This window comes from Mus caroli, chromosome 9 (genome assembly GCF_900094665.2).
Source record: "Mus caroli chromosome 9, CAROLI_EIJ_v1.1, whole genome shotgun sequence".
NCBI classification, from domain to species: domain Eukaryota; kingdom Metazoa; phylum Chordata; class Mammalia; order Rodentia; family Muridae; genus Mus; species Mus caroli.
Window position 1 is genome coordinate 68,664,933 of NC_034578.1, and position 11,003 is coordinate 68,675,935.

At 44.5% G+C, this 11,003-nt stretch overlaps 1 protein-coding gene across 2 annotated transcripts in view; it reads right to left on the minus strand.

Moving 5' to 3' along the window:
* Nucleotides 1–11,003, minus strand: part of Myzap (myocardial zonula adherens protein) — an 88,690-nt gene that overhangs the window by 30,777 nt on the left and 46,910 nt on the right. The window lies entirely within an intron of this gene.

Sequence of the window (11,003 nt, forward strand, 5' to 3'; positions counted from 1 at the left end):
AGCCATCTCCCCAGTAGTCTCCCCACCCCCCATTTTATTTTCTGAGACAGGGTCTCTTTAGCCCAGGCTAGCTGTGGATGATGACCTTGAATTTCAGATCCTCCTGCCTCCATCTACCAAGTTCTGGGATTACAGGCCACAGTATGTGGTATGTGCCACCATCGCCAGATGAGTCCCTGATTCTTTAAACTTCCGGGAAGGCGAGTGGGATGGAGAAAGGAAGCAACAGCTTGCTGATCTGTCCCTGCGCTTTCCTGGATAGATAGGAGTTCAGGGAGAAAACCCCAGAAGCTGGGAAGAAGGCTGACTCTGAGCAGTGCAATGGACATCTGTTCATAGCCAGCCAAAAAATGGATCCTAAAAATGGTCCTTTCAAAAACATCCCTAAAGTTTCAGTGTTGTGAATATGAACCCCGCCATACCTGCCCTCCTTCCTCCTTCTCCTCTGGTATCAGTCCAGCATCCAGAACAGCACTCTGAGGCTCAGATACCTGAGCAGTAGGAGCATGCTGTGGAATGATGAGTGGTAATAATCTTGTTCTTGGCTCAATACCCACGGCCCACCCCAGTGGGTCTCAACTCACATTTTCCAGCCTCTCCATTGACCACTCCCTCATCGAATCCAGTCAAACTGGATCCATACCTCGACTCACCCCACACTGTCTGGTCTTCATATTTTTGGTTTTATTTACTCTGTATCTTATCTGGCATGACCTCTTCCACCCATTCAATTTCTGCCTAGAAAAATCCAACCCATCCTGCAAGACGCATTCAGACACTGCCTCCTCCCCACAGACTCTCTACCCACAGGAGAATTAGTTCACCTTTGGAGGCACTGTGGTAATAATACACTCGGCAAACATGCTACCAGTCAGTCCATACTTGCACCTCAGGAGCAGGTACTGTTACAATTGGTTTCCTTTATTGTATAAGAGTCAGGATATTGGAAAAGATAAGGGATTTGTGGATCTGTTCACAACACGAAGCCTAGTCAGAGCAGAGGTAAGGGCAAGGCCAGATTTCATTCCCTCAGAGTTTAGGATAAAACGTCCAGCTTCTGTAGTCCCAGGGCGCATGACTTAGAACCAAATATGTCACTTAGCACATTCCCTCACCCTCTGATGAGTTTCAATATCATTCAGAAAATCGCTTTCGAGAAGGAACTCTGTCCGTGTTTACACCCACTTTATAGAAGGTATGTCTTAAAGGCTCGCTGATCATCTAGCTACTGATAGGCTGGGCTGGCCTCTCCCTTCTCCCCATGCCCAACCCCTAAGTCTAAAGACTGGGCTTTCCTATAGACATAGGCAGAGAGGTAGGAAAAGACTATGTAAAGACAATAGCATGGGGAAAGAACTGCAGCTTGACAAAGGTGACATGAAAAAACCACAGTGGATAATGACCTAGAAACCCAAGCTTCTTATGAGCCGGGAAGAGACAGAGAGCAAGCCCTGGTCACACCAGAGACACAAAAATAAATTCCAGATGGCTTATTCTTTATTTGTCCAAAAATAGTATTTATTGAGCACCTACTGGATACCAGTGACCATTCTAGACATTAGGAATACAGTCATGAATGAAACAGGCCAAAGGCCCTGCCCTCACAAAGCTTCCATTCTATAAGGGGGAGAAAGGCACAAACAAAACATGAAGAACAACCACAGAGGGACGAAGGCAAAACACATAGAATATGGCATAAGTGCCATAGACCAAAAAAGAGGACGGAAGGGGGAGGGGACGGACACATGGGTTCCAATGAAAGATAAAGATGACAAGCACTACTTTTTAAAACTATTACAGAAAATGACAAACAAGACATACAATATTGTAGAAAATTGACAACTGCAACCATAGAAAAACCCCAGTATTTATGTAAGAGATCCACAAATAAATCCCACTGACTGGCAGATAATAACATCACTTAAGCATTTTTCAATAAATGTTCCATGCCAATAATACAGAGAATTTGTACAAATTATCGGGAAGAAAGATAACGGGATTGATCTTAAAACTCAGGGAAGGGTTAAGCATTTGTTCACAGAAGCCTGGGCAGCCAGCTGAAGACACCACTGTGTCTCCCAATCCACGGTGAACATTCACCAGGCTGACAAAGATTCTGCACTAAAGGCGCTGACTATGTATGGCCTGTCTGTTCTTGTGGTTTTGGTTTTATCTAGAATACATAGAGAAGAAAGCTGACCCAACTGTGTTCTTTTGTGATACTTCTAAAAACTTCATGATTTACATAAAGTATTGAGATTTTAAAATAAAGAAGTGATATACGATGTAAACCACTAGACTTGGAAACGATAATGTGTTCACTAGCTATAAATAAATCTTGCTTCAAGTTTTGAGCAGTACCTCCTTTAGATGGGATGGAGAGTGGCCAGGAGGCAAGAAACAGCCTTAGAAGTCCAGGCAAAGGGTCCAAATAAGAGCCAGAGGGGGTTAAAAGGGGATAGGGTGACAAGGGATTTGAACCAGAGTCTGGTTTGGTAGCAAGTTAAGTCAAGTTGATACCATGCTAACCGAGGTCGGAAGACAGAGATCCAAGACACAGGACTGTACGTTGAGGCAAGCCCTTGAGAAGTAAAAGACCCAGATCTAAGAAGATCACCACTTAGCCTACAACCAGGGTCAGGACAGGAGGAAAGAGCAGCATTCAGGAAACATGTAAAGAGTGGTGTTTACACTCTGGGCAATTCCCATCCGATCTGATCCGCAGAACAAGGCATCCCTGGCTTCCAGGGACTCACCACAGCCCAAGAGAGGAGAAATGTCAGACAGACACAAGCACACCATAGTAGGAGAGAGATTTACCCAAGATCCACTTTCTCTGGAGTTCAAGGCTACTCCTTTAAGCCCTGTGATGTCACCTTCTAATGTTGTTCCAAAAGAGATGCCAGAGACTGAGTCCCTAGGAATAGCACAGGTAAGTCACCCCTAGAATCATGAGGGATGCATAATTTTCCACTCTGACTTTGGCATTCCACAAACCCCTACAGAGTAAGTGGGGTTCCAGCTTTAAATGGGCCACCACCAAGTTCATGTCACCAAGATCCCTTTACAGGTATGGTGCTGTCTCCTCTGCTTACTTCCTGTCCTTGCCCCCCTAAGTTAGAGTAGACAAGAGTACAGATATAAAAAGACAAGGACAGACATTGACATGGCAGCATCCGCCCAACAAATTCACTTTCCTATAGAGAAATGACAAAGCAAGAGACTTGTAGAAATGCCAAGGCCAGAGGGATACTCAGTGCACCACTCAAGTCTACTGGCTTATGGAGGCTGATATCACCCTTACCTAACACTGCTGCCACACTGCCCGCTAGCTCCCAGCAACTCTTGCTACCTTTTGACGAAGTAACAGCATGCTAGTGATTAACAAAGGCCTCTATGAAGATAAATCATGCAAGACACATGTCTTGCTTATCTCACTCCCATATATTTTAGCTAGGTGTATTTCTATTTTCATTGGGCATTGAAGTTGTTTAAACTGTGTCTATTCAGGCAAAAATGTCCAGAGGGCTAGAAGCAAACCAAACTTTCCTTAAACAAGAAGAGAGATTATTGGACAATGACTGTAGACAGTCACTCAGAAAGGATATACAGAGGGCCATCTCCAGATATAAGGCCACCATATACAAATATAACCGAACTATGAGGACATTTGGCCGTATCTGCATTTTTGAGAGTATGATCCAGCTCGGGGCGCCTCCTTCCCAGAGCACTGATGCTCTTCGCCTCTCTCCCCTTCTCCTCAGTGAGCATCTTCTGGGGCAGTTCCACCTGGCAGTTTCTCAATTATTTTTAATAGTCTTTTTTCAGTGCAGTTCTTTCTTTGATGTCAAGGAACCCAAGTTTCAAAAACACAATATCCCGTGGATCTCTGAGTTCTCTGATCTGCAGTTTAAGGTTGTATGTGTAGAGGCTACTGTCTGGGAGTGTTCTCACACATGAGCACCCCACGGGGGTCAAGGGTTCCTCTGAATAGCATATCTTCCCTGTTTGTTCCAGAGCTCAGCACAGATCACACCAACTCTTCCCCCGCAGAGTGTACAACTGTTCTTCTAATCACACCCAGTAAGATGCGTCCACCTCTGCCTCTACCATCTTATCATCTTCCAAAGAGCCGGAGACTAAATGTTGAGAAGAGCTCGTGCGACATGATCTGGGGACAGTTCAATTGAATGGGTTAGGGTTGAAGCTTCAGGGCCATGGCTCTTCCCTGATCCCCAAGGACCTACTTACCAGCTATGGGAAGTACTGGGGATGCAGAGCATTTGCCCAAAGCACCCTTTTGTGTTGCCCATCTCAGCACATGGAACAACAATTTTGAAATGAATTGTGTGCCAGCAAATAGGTGAACCCCTTAAAATGGAAGAGTCTTGAGATAGAGAGAATTTAACTCCTCTACTCAAGAGCCCGATGAAGGATGTAGCTCAGTTGGCTGAGCGCTTGCCTAGCATGCATAAGACCCTGGGTTCAATCCCCAGCACTGTATAAACTGGGAAAGTGACACACACATGTCATCCCAGAACTTGTGAGGTGGAGGCAGGAGGATCAGAAGTTCAAGATCATCCTTGGCTACACAGTGAGTTTGAAACCAGCCTGAACAACATGAGACCCTAGTCCCACTCAGACACAAACAAACAAAAACAAACAAACAAAAAACAATGAAGTGTTTTGATGGCTAAGCTAGAGAGTAGCACACAGTATAGAAAAGAAGAGGGGTCCATTTGGTTCCCAAGATTCCCACAGAGAAGAAGACCAGCCCTGAGGATGGGGGAAGCTATGAAGCAGATCCTCTCTCATCACTTACCTCCACATTGTATCTGCACCACAGGAAACCATTTATTGAGAGCAATAATATTAGTAGTAGCTAGTATTCATTAGGTATTTTCCATGATGCATCAATGGACATAATAAGTGAAATATAGATCCACAGATCAATAAATCTCATATATATGTAAATATATGTGTATATACATATATACACACACAAATATATATGTATACACACACACACATACACTCTCACAATCATTTAATTTTAGCCCACAAAACACTCTCAGGAAGATACTCTTATTATTTCTATTTTTCAGAAAGGGAAATGAATAAATTCTCAAAGTCCCACAACTGGTAAACTCGGGTCTGCTTGATTCTAAAGTTCAAGTGTACAAATGTCTTCTAGGCCACTCCTCACATATGAGCATAAGGATCTCTGACTGCAGGAGGAGTGTGTGTGGACTTGCAGCCTGTGGAGGGCCATTTCAGAAGCTTGCTTTTTATGGACAGGAGGGAAATTGCTCTACCACCCGGTTAAAGAGCCAGAAACTTAACACTTCATCCTCAGACAAGGCCATGGCACTGTTGCTCGGCCAAATGTCAGAGGTGATGAGCTGAAAGCCATTTCATTGGGAATTGCAAACATGTCCTGCTTTGGTTTCCATGTGAGAGGCAGGCCCTGCCAATAAAGGCATTGCATTCTGTTGTTCACTGATGCAGGGCACTGTAGCCATGTGTATGGCAGAAAGGGACCCTTTAAACCAGTGGTTCTCAACATGTGGGTTGTAACCCCTTTGGAGGTCAAGTGAGCCTTTCACAAAGGTTGCATATCAGATATCCTGTATATCAGATATTTACATTAAGATTCACAAAAGTAGCAAAATTACAGTTACGAAGTTGCAACAAAACAATTTTATGGTTGGGGGTCACCACAACAGGAGGAACTGAATTAAAGGGTCACAGCATTAGGAAGGCTGAGAGGCACTGCTTCAAACCAAGATAAGGACGACAAGTCCATGCAAACAAAGGGATAGCTCGAGCATCCTCACAGGCAAGCCTGTATATACACACATTCTCTATTTTCTGTTTGACAACTGACCTCACTCTCTCCTGGCAGCTCCACCCACAGCCCACAGGTCTTAATAAAGCTAAGACAGCAGCTATGAATGTGACGCAACACAAAACCATACATTTATGTAATATACAGGATGAGCTGCTAGCTCTCTCTCTCGCTCTCTCTCTCTCTCTTTCTTGAACATGGTTTTATCAATAACACTGTGCTGCAATGTCTAAATGTTGGGCACACCTGTGAATCTGATGGGTCCCTGTCACCTATGGGACACTGCTACACTGTGGACACCTACAATCCTTATTGCACGTTACCATGATACAACAGAATGCCTCCAGGACCCAGAGCCTAGGCTAGCAGGAAGAGATGGACTGGGTTTTAAATTCCCTGCTCCTGGCCCTGGTTGCTGGTCCCTAGGCTTTTTTTTCTGTGATGCTGCTCTGCACTATGTTCACCGCCAGCTTGCCACTGGGTACTGGAGCTTCTAAAGGAGTCTGGCCAGACAATGACAGCATGAAACTCTATAGGAAAGCCAGTCTGCTGGGTACTAGACACACATACACTCATCCTTACACACACTCACCCTTACACACACACATACACACATACAAGAACCCAATATCCACCCTGCTTCCACCAGCATCTGCCAGCTTTGAAGGTTTTTCTAAAGCTGCCCAGCAAGATGGAGAAGCAGAGAGGGGAACATCACTTCTTTCTATCTTCTCACCTTAACCAAACTGCTATGTTGGTGAATTCAGTGACTAATTCAGGGAGACACTAAGTGGATAAAGCTGTCCCTGTCCAAGTGCAAGGACCTGAGTTTGGATCCCTACCCTCCACATAAAAAGTTCAGGTGGGTGTGGCTGCCACCTATAATCCTAATGACTGGGAGGTGGAAACAGGATCCCAGGGCTAGCTGGCTAGCTAGGTGGGCTCTATCAGTAAGCCCCAGTCTGGTGATGGACCCTGCCTTGGTAAACACAGCAGAAGGACATGTGGTATCAACCTTGGCCTTGACAGGCACACATGTGCTCACACACACAAGCACTCATACATACACAGACCAAAAAAACTTCATAACAAAAAAAGGGTGAGAAAAAAAAAAAAGAAATTAAATGATGCTTAGTAGTTAAACTGGAAAACAATTAGGGAGCACGGGCTTGGTCTTATTACACGGTCCAAGAGCTTACTGCTCCACACAGTGGAAGCCAAGTCTTCATTGAGTCAAAGACCGAAAAAGCCACCTTTATTTTGAGCAATGTTCTTAAAGGTTTAGTTCTACTGAGGTGGGGAAAATATATTGCTTAACATAAAAGGTTTTGAAGAGACTCAGACTTAGTAGCTGGATTTGGGGGGCTGATAAGCCTCCATTGACAGTTTCTTCAAAGCCGTTATCACCAAAGTAGGACCACAAAAATGGCAAGAGACATCACCGAGGAGTCCCAGCCTTGGGAAAGGTGAAGTTGTGGCCCAGACAAACCTTTGGGCTTCAAGGGAAAGAGGGAAAATGTCCCTGCCTACATGCACAGGCTGCCCCTTAGACTAGTTCAAATGTGCCTCTCCCTCTGTGTACCAGGTGTTGACAGATTAAAAATACACTTCTCTACTGAAGTGGGAATTCAGCATTCCTTAGTGACTAATTCAGTATGCAGTTTTCCAAACGAGGCCCAAGTGACCTGGGGCGATTGACTTGTGACTTTGTAGATTTTGTCACAATGAAGGGAAGTTCTTAGAGAAAGCCACACCTGTGTTAAGGAGCCTACAAGGCTGGGTGGCTGATGAGAGCCTGCCGATTGTGGAGAGTAGGAATGTTGCAGGTCCAGAGGCAAATTATCTCGGGCTGTTATTAATTGCCCAGCTGTGTCTGACTTTGTGAGTGTCATGTGAAACCTTCTGAGGTATATTACCATAATAGGCCATTAGTAGTCAACCATCCAAAGCTAAGAGCATCATCAGACAGCTCCTACAACATATGACAGAGATTTCCCCACCTGCCAATACTCCTAATGATGTATTTGAAAAGTGCCTTGATTTATGGCTTCCTTTTGCTCTGTAACAATAGAGACTTCACAACATTATCATTTGGGGGTACCCTAAATGCATGTTCCCAGGCCACGATCATTCAATTATGGCTCTAGAATGAACTCTCTCATTCCCTTTGAGGTGTGTGTGTGTGTGTCCTCTTTATGTAAAGCAATGACAAAGCTGAGATCACAGTAACAGATACAGCCTAAAAAAGAGACGGTTCTTTGTCTAAGAACACGGTGGAGCTGGTGAGATGGCTCTGTGGATAAAGGCACTTGCTGTGCAAGCCAGGCCACCTAGGTTTGATCCCTAGAACCTGGGTAAAGGTGGAAGGAGAGAATCCACTCCATAGAGATAGCCTCTGACCTCTACATGTGTCTGGTGGCAAGTGTGTATGCACGCGCACATACACACACAAAATAAGAAATAATAAAATAAAGAGCACTGCCAAAGTCAGCAGATTTCCACCAAGTATCCCTGCAGGCCACACGGAATCCTGGAGCAACACTAGCAAGCTCCGGGATCAACTCCTCTCTCTGTAAAGGGATGCACCTGCCATCTGGGGCTGAATACTGACTCGGAGCAGCCAATGTACACTGAATGGGACACTTTCCTCATTGAGAGTGCCACCCGGTGGCTCTGGCCTGGCCCTGCACCTGAACCTGCACCTCCCCTGTTTCCACAAGACCTGTTTCTAAGACCACAGTCAGTTCCAGGACCTCTCTTTGGCCATATCTTCTCCTGTGCTCCCAACCCCCCCTGATTCCTACAGCTCCCAGCTCATTTCCAGCCTGGTGGCTCCTCTGGACGAGCTCACCTGTCCATGGCACTCGGCCACATTTCTAACTTCACACAAGGCATCTTCATAAACACCCACAATAGTTAAGATTTTTTATTTATTCTCTCTTTTTTTTTCTGTAGATGTGACCACAATGTGCTGGACAAACTTGATTATTTTTACTTCCTGAATTAAAGATCTTAAATTCAGAATACTTTTAAAAACTCTCCTCTCGCTGTTAGAACCCAGGAAGCCGGTAGGTGGCGCTAGTGCCACTCACAGCGCTGGCTCACAGCGCTGGCCTTTTCACTACACTGACGTCCATATGAGAAGCGTGCGAGGGAAATGTGAACCTAAAAGGAATGAACACCAGACACTGCACACGTCCCTGTTTAAACACACACCACACATATGCGGAGTCAGCCCTCTGTGCTCCAACCACTGTGGATTCAACCACCTGCATATTAAAATTATTCGAAAAAATAAAATTACATCTGTGTTGAGCATGTACAGATTCGCCCCTCATCGTTATTCTCTAAACAACACAGAAAAACAACAATTTACACTGTCTTTAGTAGTATATGTGATCTATAAATGATTTGAGATACACAGAAAGGAGACTGGAGAGGCTGTTCAGCAGTTAAGAGCACTTGCTGCTCTTCCAGAGGGCCACATCTCCAGTGGCTCACAACCACAGCCAGCTCCAGGGGGATCTGACACTCTCTGCTGACTGAAACAAGTAGTGAACTCATATAGGGCACACACACACTCTCCAAAGTAATTCTTTAATAAAAAAAATTTAAATCTTAAAAACAAAACAAAAAACATAGAAGGATTAGGCCTAGAGTATACAAAGACCATGCTATCTACATATGAGACTTGACCATCCAAAAATGTTGGAATCCTTAGAAGGTTCTAGAACAAAATGCCTCAGATGCTGAGAGCCAAACATATGTGTATGTTTCCTTCACTCTCTTTAATTAGGAACATTTATCATACTCTGGAGAGAGGATATAAAACACACTATTCTGAACTTGTCTGGAAGGACCTTTTGAAAAAAAATCTCTGATTTTGGTGTCAGTCTCAACTCCTTTTAGAAAAGGGTTTAACTGATCCAAGAGCCAATCAATCTAGGGCTTACACATAGTCTTTCTAATACTAGATATGAGCAGACGCCCTTGTGTGAGGAAAGAGGATCGCATAACTTAAGGCATCCCCCTACATGTGGGAAGCCCAGAGGCAGAGAAGGTGTGCCAAGGGTCACTGCGATGATGTGTGCCTTCTCTTGGCAAATGCTTCTGCTCATGGGGGATGTGATGGGATCTCGCCCATCACAGTTGCTGATGGTGCTTCCCATGGATGCAGCCTGGCTCCTCCCCAGCTTCTGCGGTCCCACTCCCTTGTGTGCAAGCCACACAAGACTCAATACATCAAGGCCGGACTTCTCATTTGGAGACAAGATTTTGTCTGCTGTAAACATTTATTCTAGACCTAATGAAACAAAGGGTCTCTCCCCCACTCATAGCTCCACGGCCTTACCCCTGCTCCACTCCAGGAAAACCCCGACATTCCTAGACTGCCAAAGTAGACAGGATTTTTATTTCATCTGTCATGTGTATAACTTATTGAAAGTAGATATACTTTAAGTATCAACGATTCCTTTAATAATAGTCAGAGCTGGGGAGGCACTCACTTGGTAATGTGCTTTTCTTACAAGTATGAGAAGCAGAATTCAATCCCAGAACCTATGGAAAAGGATGGCTAAGTGTGCCAGTGCAGGCTAGGTGTGGCAGTGCACACTTGCAACCTCATTCCCAGGAAGGGTAGAAATAAGGACCCTGGGGCTTGCCGGCCAGCCAGTCTGGCCTAACAGTCAAGCTTCAAGCCAGTAAAAGACCCTGTTTCCAAATATATGGTGGAGGATACCTGAGGCAAAGAGGCTAAGGTTGCCTCCAGGCCTCCACACACATGCATACACGCATGGAACATGCATGTACATGAGCACACACATACACAGCCATACACAAAATGGACACATTTTAAAGTAGTGGTTAAATAAGGGAAAAATAGTTATTTTCCTGGCAGCCAAACTTAGATCCTAGATGTTTATAACCCTTTTACTGCTGTCCTTTCTCTCTCAGATTTTTCTATCTGATTTTCATCTACCAATTTTTTTTTAAATTAAGAAACTAAGAAACATCTACAATGACACGTAGCCAGCTATGGATTTTCCCCACATGTGGATTTTCTACTGAGCATCACCAGAAAGGGAGGCAGAGCCCACCGAAACAAGCAAAGTCATCCTCTCTCTTCTTTTTTTTTTTTTTTTTTTTTTTTTTTTTT